The following is a 13,799-nucleotide window of genomic DNA, read 5'->3' on the forward strand; positions in this document are numbered from 1 at the left end:
CACGTTTCCTTCCATTAACCGATGCACGGCCATCGATAACAAACGACAAAAGCACATTAGTCGTGCCGTTCTTAAACTTAAGAAGAAAATCTTCTCTCCATCTCGTTCGTTCTCGCCTACAAAACGGCGATAATATTTCCGTTATCTCGAGTGGAATAGCGACATTTCGAAGTACAAGATTCCAATAAAGTATTAAAAAAAGGGGAGGAGGCTCGAAAGACGAGAATGCTATCGATTCCTCTTGCCATATATATATATATATATTTCTAGGGAATTTGGAATTCTGGTCTCGTTTCACGTCCGCAGAAAGGTGATATCTAAGAAATTTCCGACATTTTCATCGACATTCTCGCGAGAGGAGTATAGCACCCCTCGTTAGTTAAGGGTGGAACGTCTGTGTACGTATTGGAATGCGTATAGGCGGCGGAGCAACAGGAGGCAGAAATGGATGACGGGTCAAAGAAGAAGAAGAATTTGGGTCGATGAAAAAAACCTTGCATCGCCTCGACGATTGAAATTACGTTGCTTTTAGATTGCGAGAATTAACCTGGCGAGGGTGTAATCGCCCTTGTTCTCCTTGAAATCCTTTTCTTCTTCTTCTTCTTCTTCTTTAGTTGCTATCTACTTAGTAGATACTCTGCCGTTCTTTTTCTCCTTCTTTCTTTTTTCTTTTAAAGGTAGATTGTTGGGTAGATTACGTGGGTGGATTACGTGGGTGTCTATGGCAAATTGGTTGGATCAACGAGATCTTCTTTATGTTTAACATTCCTGTGGTAACGGTGAAAAGTGCTGGTCTTTAATAATATTATAAAAATTGATCTAGAGAGAATTGCGCCTTTGAGAATATTCATTTGTGTAATTTTCCAAGATACACGTATTTATTTTTGCAAAAACGAGACGTCGTTAAATATATTATCAGCCCACTGATTGTTTATAAACACGTATTAGTCACTTTATCTAGCATCATATCTATCTTTTTTTGATATTGGCCATCGTGATAATGATTGTCGAGAATTGTCCAACAATTAATCATCTCTACACACAATCAAATATAAATAGAAAATAATTTTATTTGAAAACAATCAAGATAATTCGCTTGAATCTATAGATTTGGGATTTATATACATTCCAGGTTTTTGAAAATCACGTGGTTCATTTTCTCGTGGAGAAGAGAACGATGATCACTTGTCGTGATCATTTCCTCTGATGATCGTTTTTACGTTTCCATGGTTGTCTTCTTTTCCGTTGACACGTTATTAGCTCATACGTAACGTGATTCCGACAAAGAAGTAGCCGGCCATGGTATAATAGCCCGGCTCGGCTGGCGATTGTTGCTGTTTCCTCGAAGATGTATGGCCGACGATTAAATTTGACGGCCGGACTTTATTGCCTGCCCGCGAACAATTGGCACAGATCGTTGCTACAACGCGAACGATATCGGGTATAATGGTAACAGTTCTTTTATGCAATTATATTTATGGTGGCAATCCATTCTGCGAACATGTTAAGTGATTGTTACAACTTCTTTGAACGATGTCTAGCCTTTGTGATAAGAAAATTGTGTGTGTGAAGAGTAAGAAACTTATGCGTTGTCTGTTTTTCCTATTCATCGTAATGGAAACTTCTTTTGGCGACGATTTGTAATCTTCTGTAAATTTGATGAAAGAAAGAAATTATTAAGTCAAATAAAATTCTTTGTGTCAAGTTTACACTATTGTGAATTCTTGAATTATTATCATATTTCTATTATTGTTTAGAAAAGATTTCAAATTCGTAATAATTTTGTAAATAATCGTATTTTGTTATTATTCAAATATCGATTTAATTTATAATAAATTGATACAAAAACAAGTTTAAATTTTCGATTAATTTTATTTTCGAAAGAAAAAAAAAATATTTCGACAAGTTTTACGAATTCAATTTTTCTACTCACTGTAAAAAACGAAATAAACAATAATACAAAAATGATCGAATTGCAATAAATGTTATTTACACATTTTATTGAAAAATTAGTATTTCAAATTATATCAATTGATTTCGTCAAATTGATTTCGAATAATTAATATATGATATATTACTATTTCGAAAATAACCAATTCACATTCACTTGTAAAGTATTCGATATGCGTGAGAATATTTTTATGAAATATTAATATGAAAAAATTTATAAAAATTTGAAATTTGAAAAGGAAGTAACAAGAGACAGCGTGGAACATAATCACGAAATTGAAATTGAAATTGAGAAGCAAGATATCTTTCCAAGATACGTGATTGAGTTTATGGTAGAAAGCATGTCCCAATTATATGCTCAGGAGAGTAAGTTCCATTTCAGGAACAATCATTGAATATTACACGTTACACGTTAGTTTCCATCTCTGAAATTACATAGATATCCAATTTGAGGAATAAAATAAGAAGAGAAGAGTAATAAGACTGTGTGAAAAAATATAACAGAGATTTAAAGAAAGAAAAAGAATCCATAATTGAAGAGCTATTCCTATAACGTAGTTTTAAAGGTATCGAGGGACACAGAGCCATTTCGAGAGCTCCATCTGGAAATTCCAAGGTTCTCAGAGGATTCGAAGCTATCCAGAGGTTCCAGGGCTATCAAGGGATTCGAAGGTTCTACGTTTTCGTGTTTTTAAAGTTTTCCGAGATGTTCCTTAAGACGATTCTTCTATGATTCTTGAAAGTTTGATATAATTATATTGCAGTATCGTTTTGATTTTCGATGAGGATGATTATAAGGGTTGTAATAACTTCTCGTATATTCAACGAGATCATTGTTGAATATAATGTTTCATCTGAATCACCTGTTTCAATTGATTTAATTTCAAACCTTACATCAACTTTAATATCAAGTTTCATTATACCATACAGAATCTTAATTAATTCATAAAATTTAGAATCTTCGTGTAAATTAATATAAAGCACGATAACCAAACTCGTGATTCACACGTGGCTCTTCTAACTATTTAATATGGCTCTTAAAAAGTCATTAAGAAGGATACCTGAAATTAAATTTCAGTTAATATTATAACGTTAAATTAATGGAAAAATAAAATCAAATGATAATTAAATAAAACATTCGTATGTGATTTTAATACCTATATAAAATACTGGTAATAAAATATATAGCTTTTGAATATCTTTGATAATACAAAACATAAATTTTTATTTGGTTACCAAAGCATATTCCTAATTTTGGTGATCAAATAGATGGATTCCACGATTAGTGTTTCTGGTATCTGTTACACAACTAGAAGGGAATATCATGTTCAACAGACTTGGGATATCGGATGGTCATCTTCATCGTTACACCTAATATCGATTGCAATGTTATGGAGGTCTTATATTAGATCATGCAGTCTCGTGCTATTGAATACTAATTTCCATAATCCTTACTGTATTGATTAATTACCTCATTTCACGATTATCTGGATCATTTTCTGTCTTCTTAATTCGCACTGTAATAAAATAGAAAAAATAAAATATCATTTCTATTATATATAATAACAATTATCATAAAATGCAATAAACTTTTACAGCTACAGTCGTATAATTTGAAATTATTCTAGATTTTCATTCATTATTAAAATTAAATCATTATTCTTCATTAAATTCAGAAATCAAAAGTTCATTGCATCTTTTGAAATTTTCATTGCATGCATAAAAAGAGAATACCTTTATATTTAATTCATTGACGATCATTATATGCTTTCCATTAAATAGGATTTGTTACATGTTTAATGATCGGATTTGCCATCTGTTCGAACCTAATTTCGAAGAATAGGATGAAAATGGAAATAGAAATTCGACGATATATTTGATCGTGGATAGCTCGAATGGTCGGAAGCCACATTAGTGGAACGGAAGTGGCTGTGAAAAGGTTAGAGAATCTTACTTAACTCGAGCACTTGTCTCGTATCTTTAACCCACTACTTATACAGCTACCGTTAAAATGGTCATTAATTTTTAATCCCTTGGCCCATAGAAGAACGAGGAAGAGAAAATTTAGAGTTTCGTAAATAATAAAATATCTCATCGTTTATTCCTTAATTTTTTTATATCCTTGATTGTTTAATTTAAAACTAATTTAAAACTTGGAATTAAATTGTAATGTATTATTGAATAATTCATTTTCGAGAATTGTTATATTTATCTTTCGTTGAATTTTATTTTTCCTTTATTTTTCTATATTTTTTGTGTGGATATGTGTTGAATTTCCCTATAATATACACTCTAAATATACATAATTGTATAGCTGCAAATATTTAATGTATATTTAGTAAGTCTACTTATTATTAATTCCATATAATTCGTGTACATATTAAAATAAATACACGTTAAAGCGAAACTCGATTTTAGAGAATTCTGCGCATGAATTTCGCTCTGAATACATATATATTTTACGTTATATTTACATATTATTTGCTTTTAATAAGTATTAATTATTTTATATAAAAAAAAAGGAAAAAAATTATCCTTTTTAAAATACTTTTTTTGTATTCTCTTCTAAATTATGAAGATATATTTAAACGAAAGGCACTGTCAAGGATTTTCGGTATTTTTCAAGACTTTTTCTCTTTGTTTCCTTCATTCTTTTACGAGAATTTATTGCAGTATACTTTGCTTCCAAAAACTCTTCAGTAGACTCTCCCTCTTCAAGAGATTTCATCCTTTTTTTTTCTTTTTTTTAAAAAACTTTGAACGTTCATTAACTTCGCTTCAAGAATTTTTTTCATCCTCTTTCGAAGATAAGTATCGCGAGTAATCTTTCTTCAGCCTCGAGACTTCCTTGCTACATCTTTTCATTTCTCTTTAAATAAAAATACTTGAAATACTTTGCCCGATATTACGAAACCCCTTTCTAAACCCAGATAATTATGATCTTGACGAAGGTGAATATATTCACGCCCGATCTTGAAAAGCTTAAGCACGAGTAAGCCTGTTACTTGTTATCGTTTGAATAATAAACGATCCTTTGCATAATAAACTTCAACCCAGATTTTCACACGCTTCGATCGTATTACATTCTTCTTCGAGAAGTGTAAAAGTCCATAACGTCGAGGCGAGGCCGTTAAATTTACATAAAAATTCGCTGTCGGGGGAGGGAAGTCGAGGCGTCGACCAAGGAAAGATCGTGGAAAAGGTTTATTCTTGCAGGGTGTTCTAGTCTACCGACATATTACAAAGGATGTTGGATTACTTTTAATCCGAAACTGAAACCAAATGAGCGTTAGCTTCTTCGCAGCTCGAGACGAGAAATTGTGGTATCCTCAGTGGAAATGTAAATCTTTCCATTTCGAAACATTTGCAGATAAGTTTCGTGCCACGTATTTGGAATTTCTTTCTTTTTTCGTTCCTTCCTTCTTCGTTCATTTATACCAAGAGATTTTGGACTTTATTTATTCCTTTTCGCGTTATATATAAAATTCATCATAATTTCAAAAATAGAAAATTGATTTATCTTTGCTTGATCATCAATCTCCATAATTATCTTGCATTCGAGGTAAGTAGCAAAATAGATACTTTATATATAACCAGACAAGTGATATAATTAATTATGATCAAACAAGGTTAGTATAAGCTTTATTTATGATCAGACGAGTGGAAATAGTTGGAATAAATTAGATTAATGACTAGACAAGTAATATATGTGACCCATGGTCAAGAAGTATAAACCAGCTGAATAAATATAAATCATAACTAACAGAATAAATTAATTATAGGGAGAAATAATCGAATAGAATAATAATTCAGTTGTAGTCAAGTGATTAGAATAAACCAGCCATGGGAGGACAAATAATCTATTGTTAAACAAATAGAATGAGTTAGTTTTGGCTGACAGAATAACCATGGCCAGGCAAATAGAATAACTCACAATTAATCATGTAGAGTAGATAATTACGATCAAATAGAATAGATCAAATAGAATAAGTCAAGCAAATAGATTAAATCAAGTAAAGTCTATACTGAAGTGGAATAATACAATCGTTATATCCACAATCCATAATTGAAATAAAACGTATACATCGAAAGATGTATCCTATCGAAAATCACCATAACAGCATAAGAATTTAATTCCTCCAAATTCGTATTTATAAATGGTACTAGATCATCGTACGAGATTCTGATTTATGCAGTTGTGTTAGACTTCATGAATTTATATGGAATTCCGTTGTATTATCGCAGTCTCGGATACGTTACCGACTGTAAACGCGTGTGAAATTGCAGGTTGCGAATCACGTAGGTATAACGTTGGTGCATTCACCATCCTCTGGTGACGTGACAGGATTGTCTAAGGGGGGAAGTGTAATTGCGCTACGTGTCCTTACGTATGGCAATGCGATATCGACTTCCCATACCCACATATTTACGGAAATTTGCATAGAAAATGGGCTACCAGTTATTTCCATATCGGGTGATAAATTCTTCGATTCTTCTGTTCGATTTTTGACCAACGTATGCAATAATCGATTGGAAATTGGAAATCGGAAATTGGAACTGTAATATTTTTTTTATGAGTTGATAGATGAAATCAGATGTGTGATGGATGGGTAAATTAACGAACAACGAGGAGAAATTTTTGCTGAAAATTTTTTTGGAAAATTTTTTTTGACGTGCGAATTTGATAAATATCGAGAGATACGGATTGTTATGTTTAATAAATAATAAAAGAGAATCGAAAGGGAATACGAATTCGAGAAGAAATTAATTAGCAAAATACTCTTTTTAGATTAATTATTCGAAGGATAATTCGATGTTAATAGAATCGATAATACAATCTTCGTATAGGTAAACTGCATATTACTAATAGCCTGTCTTCGGCACACGTCAATACGTCAATCTTTTCCCTCAACAGGAAACTTGAAATTCCTCTTGTCATCCCTAAGGCTAATGAATATATCCTAATCTGATATCTTGCTCTTATTATAACCGAATTTTAATCAAAATTTAATCAAAAGAAACGAATAATAACCTACTACAATGAAAAAATGAGCATGCATCTATGATTAATCGAAAGGATTTCCTGTATCAAAAAAAAAATTAAAATTAAAATTATTATAAAGTTAAAAATTAATTTTCGCATTGTCACATTTCCTCAGAAAAAAGAAAAATTCCAATTCTTTTTATCATTTTTTTTTCACAAGGACTTGTCTCAAATCCGCTTACAGTAACTTCCCACCCATTCAAATTCTCCATTCTTCGCTCCCTTGTAATTTTTCCCACGTGTAGATCCCTCGCTCTCTCCCTCCCCTCCCCTCCTCTTAATAACTTAATTCCCCGTCGCTAATGGGCCGATGTATCCATAAATATAAATTTTTAATCGCGACCATCCCTTTCCCGCCGACACGGGGGTATCGCGTTAATGCAAGCTGGCGATAAGAGAGATGAAAATTGGGTGAACGCGGAAGAGCTCTTGCCGATAACGACATCGAGCGGGAGGCTCGTTTGATCCTCGGCTTTAGACATCGATCCCTCTTGGCGCGTCCCACGCAATCGCGTTAGTTTCACACCGCATGCTTTACAAGGTCTGTCTATCGTCTATCGATGAAATGAAGGAGGATCCCCGGATGTTCGACGACAGAATGTCTGCGCCTATCGATTTTCGTAAACGTTATCGGCCGTATGTGTGTATATATATCCTTCCGCCTCTGTCATCACGATCCGCACGTCGCTCTTTTTGTTTCGTACGTATGCCCTATTACCAATTGTCAATTGGAACGCTTTTGTTCAAAGCGGTATCCCGAAGCGGGCATATTTATTCGAACCGCAACGCAATATCGTTTTTATTGGCGATGATCGAGCATCCTAGTCGCCGAGTTTAAAGGCTGCGAATTAAATTTCAATCGCGCGTGTGTGCAGCATTCGAATTCGCCTCGTAATGGTACGTTGGAATTTTGGTATTTTTTTTTTTTTTTTTATTATGATTTAGATCGGTTTCCTTTCCTGTTTTGCGGCCTCGATAAGTGGAATAGGGATATTGCCGGATAGACAAGTTACGGGACATTTATAGGACGAGACAAGTGGTGTAGAATAATCATCATAGTTTGTCGGGTAGAACAGGCCAGTTATGGGCAGACAAGTAATGTAGGGCAATTATGATCAGCCGAGTAAGATAAGCCAGTCATAGTTAGACAAGTGGAACAAGAGTGCTGTGTGATCAATCAAGTAGAATAAGATAGTCGTTGCCAAACAAGTGTTACAGGAACGTGACTGTGGGTTTCTATGTAAATACATATTTTCCATGTTAGATATATTTCGCATGAGTGAAATTTTTTTAAGCTTAATTATTAAAAGTATATTAAGATTTGGAAAACTTTTTTCCAATTCATTATATAACATCGAAACGATTTTCAGTTAACGAATAAAAGACTGTTAAAAAATGCGAAATTTTGCTTGTTATTTTTTTACATTTAGTCTATCAGCAAATCGGATAAACCAATTTTCCTCATCATGTCTATCCAATTTTAAGTATAGCGATTAGATAAAATTAATATCGACTTTTTGAATTAATGCGATATTTGTTTGTCATATTAATTAAGATTTTAATAGATACCGAGCGCCAATATTTTCAATTGATCTCGCATATTCGATTTAATTAGGCATTAATTATTATTCGTATTCTCGATGGTCGCTCGTTCCGACAAATGATTAATTATAAAGGATTATACTGACGTTTATTAGTGCATTCATAATATGCGCTTAATTAATTTATTTTTGAAATTGAGGGAATAAATCGGTATAATTCGCGTGTTTATGATCGTAATCCGTGGCCAATAATTAATATCAAGTTAACAAAAGAGTTAGCAATATTGTCAAAGAACATTAGAATTTTTATATGAAAGCCATGTTATACCATACCGTAATTAAAAATTATGAATATATTATAAATAATAAATTACCTCAGACATGTTAAGGATGTATTCTTTGTACCATCTCGTAATTCGGATATTAAGTGACCCTTTTAAGGATTAAAGGTTAAAATTACATTTAGACTTTCTTATATATATATTCCGACACACACACATAAAATGATCCTTTCTTCTCTTTAACTAGACTTCTTTTCTTTTCCATAAACTTTTCACGAAGAAAATTCCTGAAAAAAAAAAAAACATTTATCTTCATTGAATATAATGAATTCCAAAAAAAAGAGAAATTCTTTGAGAAAGAAATTTAAAAGCGTTAGAAAGTTAAAAAATTTTTAGCGACAAGAAATCTTCCATCTCAGTTTCTATATGTACAATAACACGATTACTTGAAAATATATTGTTCCTTATCCATCCGTATTTCAAGGAGAATGTTATAGACACATTTCTTGGCTACCTCGTAGATTTAACGAGTGGTTGCAATGCAATATTAATCCCTAGGGATTTTGAATGGGAAATAATGCGAAGAAGAAGGAGAGGTGGACAAGAAAAAGTCTCGTTCCCTTTACATAATAAATGCGCCGTTTTGTTTCTCTTATTCCAACTCTCTCCCCTTCCAACTACTTCTGTTTCGTGCTCTCCTCGTCATCGCAGATTCATTCCTCTAACCCCTTCTACACGAGTTGCGAATTTCCCTCCTTTTTTGTCGTTCTCTCCTCTTGTCGTATTGCTCGCGAATAAAATGGGAAGGAAAAAAGGGAGGAGGGGAGGGGGAGGGGGAGAGAAGAAGAGAAACGCGATAGCGGCATGACATTATGGAACTTATCTGTAAAATAGGAATTTACAGAGGAGAGAAAAAAGTAGGTGAAGAGGGACGGACGGACGGGATCGGCAAAAATGGATAGCGAAGGTAAAAAGGAAGCACGTTTAAATTTTGATTATCAAAGCTTATTTCCCGTTTCCAATTTCGTTTCTTTTTTGATTCATTTTGTTATATTTTATTTTGTTGTTTTTATTATAAACGGGAAAGTATCGGAGAATTGGTTAATTTTAAGTTCAATTTTGATTATAGATCAAATAACTTGAATTCTTTAAAAAAAGTAAAAAGATACATGGAACTTTAAAATATCAGTTAAATGGAAATTTTCTTAAGACAAAGAATTAATTGTAACGTTGATAAAAATCAGATTTGTGAAAATTTGTGAAACACGTTGCTAAATTGTTTTTATTTAGAAAGATTTAATTAATTTCATTCATCGAAACAGAAGTTTCGATCCAAATTTTCACTCGTAACTTGATTTCAATTAATTAATTCAGCAAATTGATTTATTAGAGGGATGCGTAGCATTGTGTTATCTCACTGCTCAACAAAGTAGTCCATTGATTTTCGATCAGAATGCTAATTAACATTCTGTCTGCTCCTAGAGAGAGGTGAATTTCTCTCTTGTGTTTCCACGCATAAACGAATATAACCGCGATTCATCATTGAAAATATAACCAAACTCGCGAAACATCGATAAAACTTTCATACTTGATTATTCTTTCCTCTATTCATCGATCGTTTTGCATCTGTTTACCGATTTAACGAACACTCGAAAATAATTGCGATTTGAACAAAATATCGACCATTTGACCGATGCTTTTTAAATAAGAGGGGTCATCCCATTTATCGATTTAATGCATCTCGGATAAACGAGTTTAATTGCGAAAATACGTGCAAATGCCACGTCGTGAGAAGTGAAAACTGAAAACCGAATGAATTTTCATTTATTCATATACAGAAATTTAAAATAATTATCTATAAATTATATCCATGCAGAGTGTTAATATATTCCTTGGATAGCCTAGATTCTAAATATCAAAATGAACGTAAAGATTGGTTTATAAAAAAGGACTTTTGAAGATTTGTTTGAAGTTACAAACAATTGAAGAATGAGTGCACTCTTTGTTACATCTAAAGCAAACTTAAATTGCTTTGTTTTTTTATCTTTCTTAGAATGACTCTCTAAAATTATTTCACGAACATATTAACACTTTGTATAGAAAAAAAAATGGAAATATTCACTTTGGAATAGGATGAAGTATGATAAATTGAGATATTTTACGTGTTCAATGTGTATGAATTATTTGAAAGTATAGCCAAGTGAAATTAATAGATCGCGCGACAAGATTTATTAAGCTTAAGATTTATGTATAAATATTTTTTTTTTTAAATTCGCGGATGCTTAAAAAAAAAAAGGACGGAATTGAAGATAGTAGAAGCGGAAGCATGTGCAACGTTGCTTGAAAGTTATACTAGGTTATACAGGGACCAACTTTAATCTAATTTTGTGATTTACTACATTTACCTTTACTCCGAAGCGACAGAGTATAAAACTAAGTTAACAGTCTCGCTCCATCAATTTTAATTTTACAAGCTCTTTTGTACATAATACTAGTTCTTCAATCCCTGGTACGAACAAAAACGATATCAAGAAGCAGTTGCCTTTACACTCATAATTCTCATGAAAGTTCTACACCGTTGTTCGTTATATTCATTTACAAGGGGTTGAAAGCTACATTTTTTTTACATTATCCAAGTTTCAATGCAAGTAATGAGAATCTAACGAAAAAAGTACCTAAAAGTGAGATTTTAGTGGAATATTTATAAATTATAACAATAACTATCACATATAACAATAATTATAACAATAACTAAATTATAACAATAATAAATCACTCCGATATTCTAATAAATTCCTATTTATCCATGAAGACGAATGAAGAAATGAAAAAAATCGCGAGAACATTCTTTTCGATGAAAATATTCCTTCTTCCATGCGAATTCATTCGAGATATGCGTTTGAGCTATTGAAATTAAAAAAAGAAAAAAAAAGAAAAAAGAAAAAAACAGCACTTAACACCGAGAACTGGTCGTAAGTTTTTATCGGTTCCAGTCCGTGCGACATCGAAATCCTACGATACATCGAACACAACCTCGATTTACCAGCTGTCGTTTCACCATCGACATTTCATACGAGAGGGTTACCCCGTTCTTTTCCTCCTCTTCTCCCTCTCATTTTCTCCCTTCTTCCGCGCGCTTATGAGCGGCCATATATCGCGAACACTGGCTCTGGGAAAAGCTTATATTGATGAATCAACGTCGCGCTGGTACGCACGGAAAAGAGGAGACAGTATCTGATTTACTGGACCATAAATATCTCTAATCTGTAGCAGACCCGGTGCATCCTTCCGTCTCTCTTTCTTCGGTTACCGGCGGTCGGTTATACTCGTCTCGCTCTATCTTTTACGGGGAAACGAAAATTTATCTTCGTCCCTCTTTAACCGGTTCGGCTCTTCCTTCCGTTCTCCATTTCTCATCCGTTTTAGACGGGGTGAAAAAAGCACTAAATTACGAATCGGTGAACGGTGAATTGAGACAATCCGAAATTGGTTTCTGGAATCGGTTGGACAATGACATTCTTCTGGGATCGACGAGGTGAGGACTGATGGATTGGCGAAAATGGTGATGTAATATTAATGGTGATGTAATAGATAGATGTAATATTTTCTTCCAACTATTTAATCAACTTATTATTTCTCTTTTCTTCGTTTTAATAAGAAAAACAATATCTTCCTTTCTGTATAAGTTCATATATCTTTTTGTAGTATACGATTTCGACAAAATGGAGTATAAATAATTTATCTCAGCAAAAATATAAATATACTCACAAAGTAACCAAAAAAATATATTTGTCTAAAAATAATTTTATTTTTGTGACTCGTACAATGAAGATGTATTTGTAAAGTTCAGACATGCAATAAACACGAGATTATTTAGTTTTCATAAGAGAAATCTATAATATATTCCAGTACCCATGAAAATTTTATTTCTCTTATCTTTATCTAGTTTTATAAGTTAACTTTACTTCGCATTCATCCCCATCAATCACATTTTCATAATTTTCAACCAACATCGCGGGACGAATAATCCCGCACAAATTGAGAAACAGATAATACGCTCGTCTCCAATCTTTCGCATAAAGAAGTTGCGGAAAACTTAATTGCGCAAGAATTTCGGCGCACACTTTGGCCCTGTAATAATATCACCGTTGAATCCATCCCTCAAACGTTTCAAGACAATACGGTTTCCACGGCTTTCTGGTAATTAGCCCGGAACATCCTCAAAGATCCTTGCGCGTGCACTCTAGTTATTCTTACGAGGAAATTAATCCTCGGCGCAATAAAGGAGTTTCTATCCAGCTAAACCGAACGAAACGAGATTCTCTCTCCCCGTGAGCGTAGCCTCGATACACGGACGGTAATTGTCGCGTAATTACGAAACTTGAATTTCACTACGAAATCTCGTTTATTAACATTAACGACCTTCCTTCCTGAGTCGAGATTCATTCTCATATTTAGAACGGTTTCTTCACCGATGTTAATGGATCAGAGACTGATTGGATCAGAAGATTGGCCAGATCTTGTTTACGATTGCCATTAGTAGATGAAAAGAGAAGTGGACCATTTTTGTGAGGATATATATAATTGAGAAAAATGTATATTTATCGATGAATGGGTCGAGGTATCGTGTTCTTATCTTTTGTATCTCAGATTTATTTGATGCACGGAATCTTAAATTTTCAAACGAACGAATTGGATAATGCGTAAAAGTATATATTTGTTACGAAAGATTAATAATTTTAATATGCAAATTATTTTATTTGAAAGAAAGGAGACAAAGCTGAAAATTGTCATTGATATAAATAAAGTGTGAGAAAATGCGAAGTAGATGCTGCTTAATTCCAAAACAAAAATAAAAACCCATATCTTCCGAATATTGACGAATATCCAAATATAAATGATACCGATAATTCAATTCTCTGAAAATAAGTTACCAATTTTCTATCATTTCTTTTTCATACCATATATATATATATATATATA

The 13,799-nt window shown here is 32.9% G+C and overlaps 1 protein-coding gene and 3 long non-coding RNA genes across 6 annotated transcripts in view; 1 reads left to right on the forward strand and 3 right to left on the reverse strand.

Moving 5' to 3' along the window:
* The window catches only part of LOC102674166 (peroxidasin-like), a 290,955-nt gene that overhangs the window by 36,753 nt on the left and 240,403 nt on the right, over positions 1-13,799 (forward strand). The window lies entirely within an intron of this gene.
* LOC116185240 overlaps positions 7-13,799 on the reverse strand; it is a 19,802-nt gene continuing 6,009 nt past the window's right edge. Inside the window, exon 3 of the long non-coding RNA XR_004150042.1 lies at positions 7-211. This is a non-coding gene — a long non-coding RNA (uncharacterized LOC116185240). The remainder of the gene's footprint in view (positions 212-13,799) is intronic.
* LOC116185239 lies at positions 668-992 on the reverse strand. Its single transcript, XR_004150041.1, has 2 exons — positions 953-992; positions 668-819 (listed from the first exon to the last, which is right to left on the reverse strand). It is a non-coding gene; the product is annotated as an uncharacterized LOC116185239 (long non-coding RNA).
* Positions 2,441-4,094, reverse strand: LOC116185238. Its single transcript, XR_004150040.1, has 2 exons — positions 3,685-4,094; positions 2,441-3,467 (listed from the first exon to the last, which is right to left on the reverse strand). It is a non-coding gene; the product is annotated as an uncharacterized LOC116185238 (long non-coding RNA).

This window comes from Apis dorsata, unplaced genomic scaffold, assembly GCF_000469605.1.
Source record: "Apis dorsata unplaced genomic scaffold, Apis dorsata 1.3 scaffold_135, whole genome shotgun sequence".
Lineage (NCBI taxonomy): Eukaryota > Metazoa > Arthropoda > Insecta > Hymenoptera > Apidae > Apis > Apis dorsata.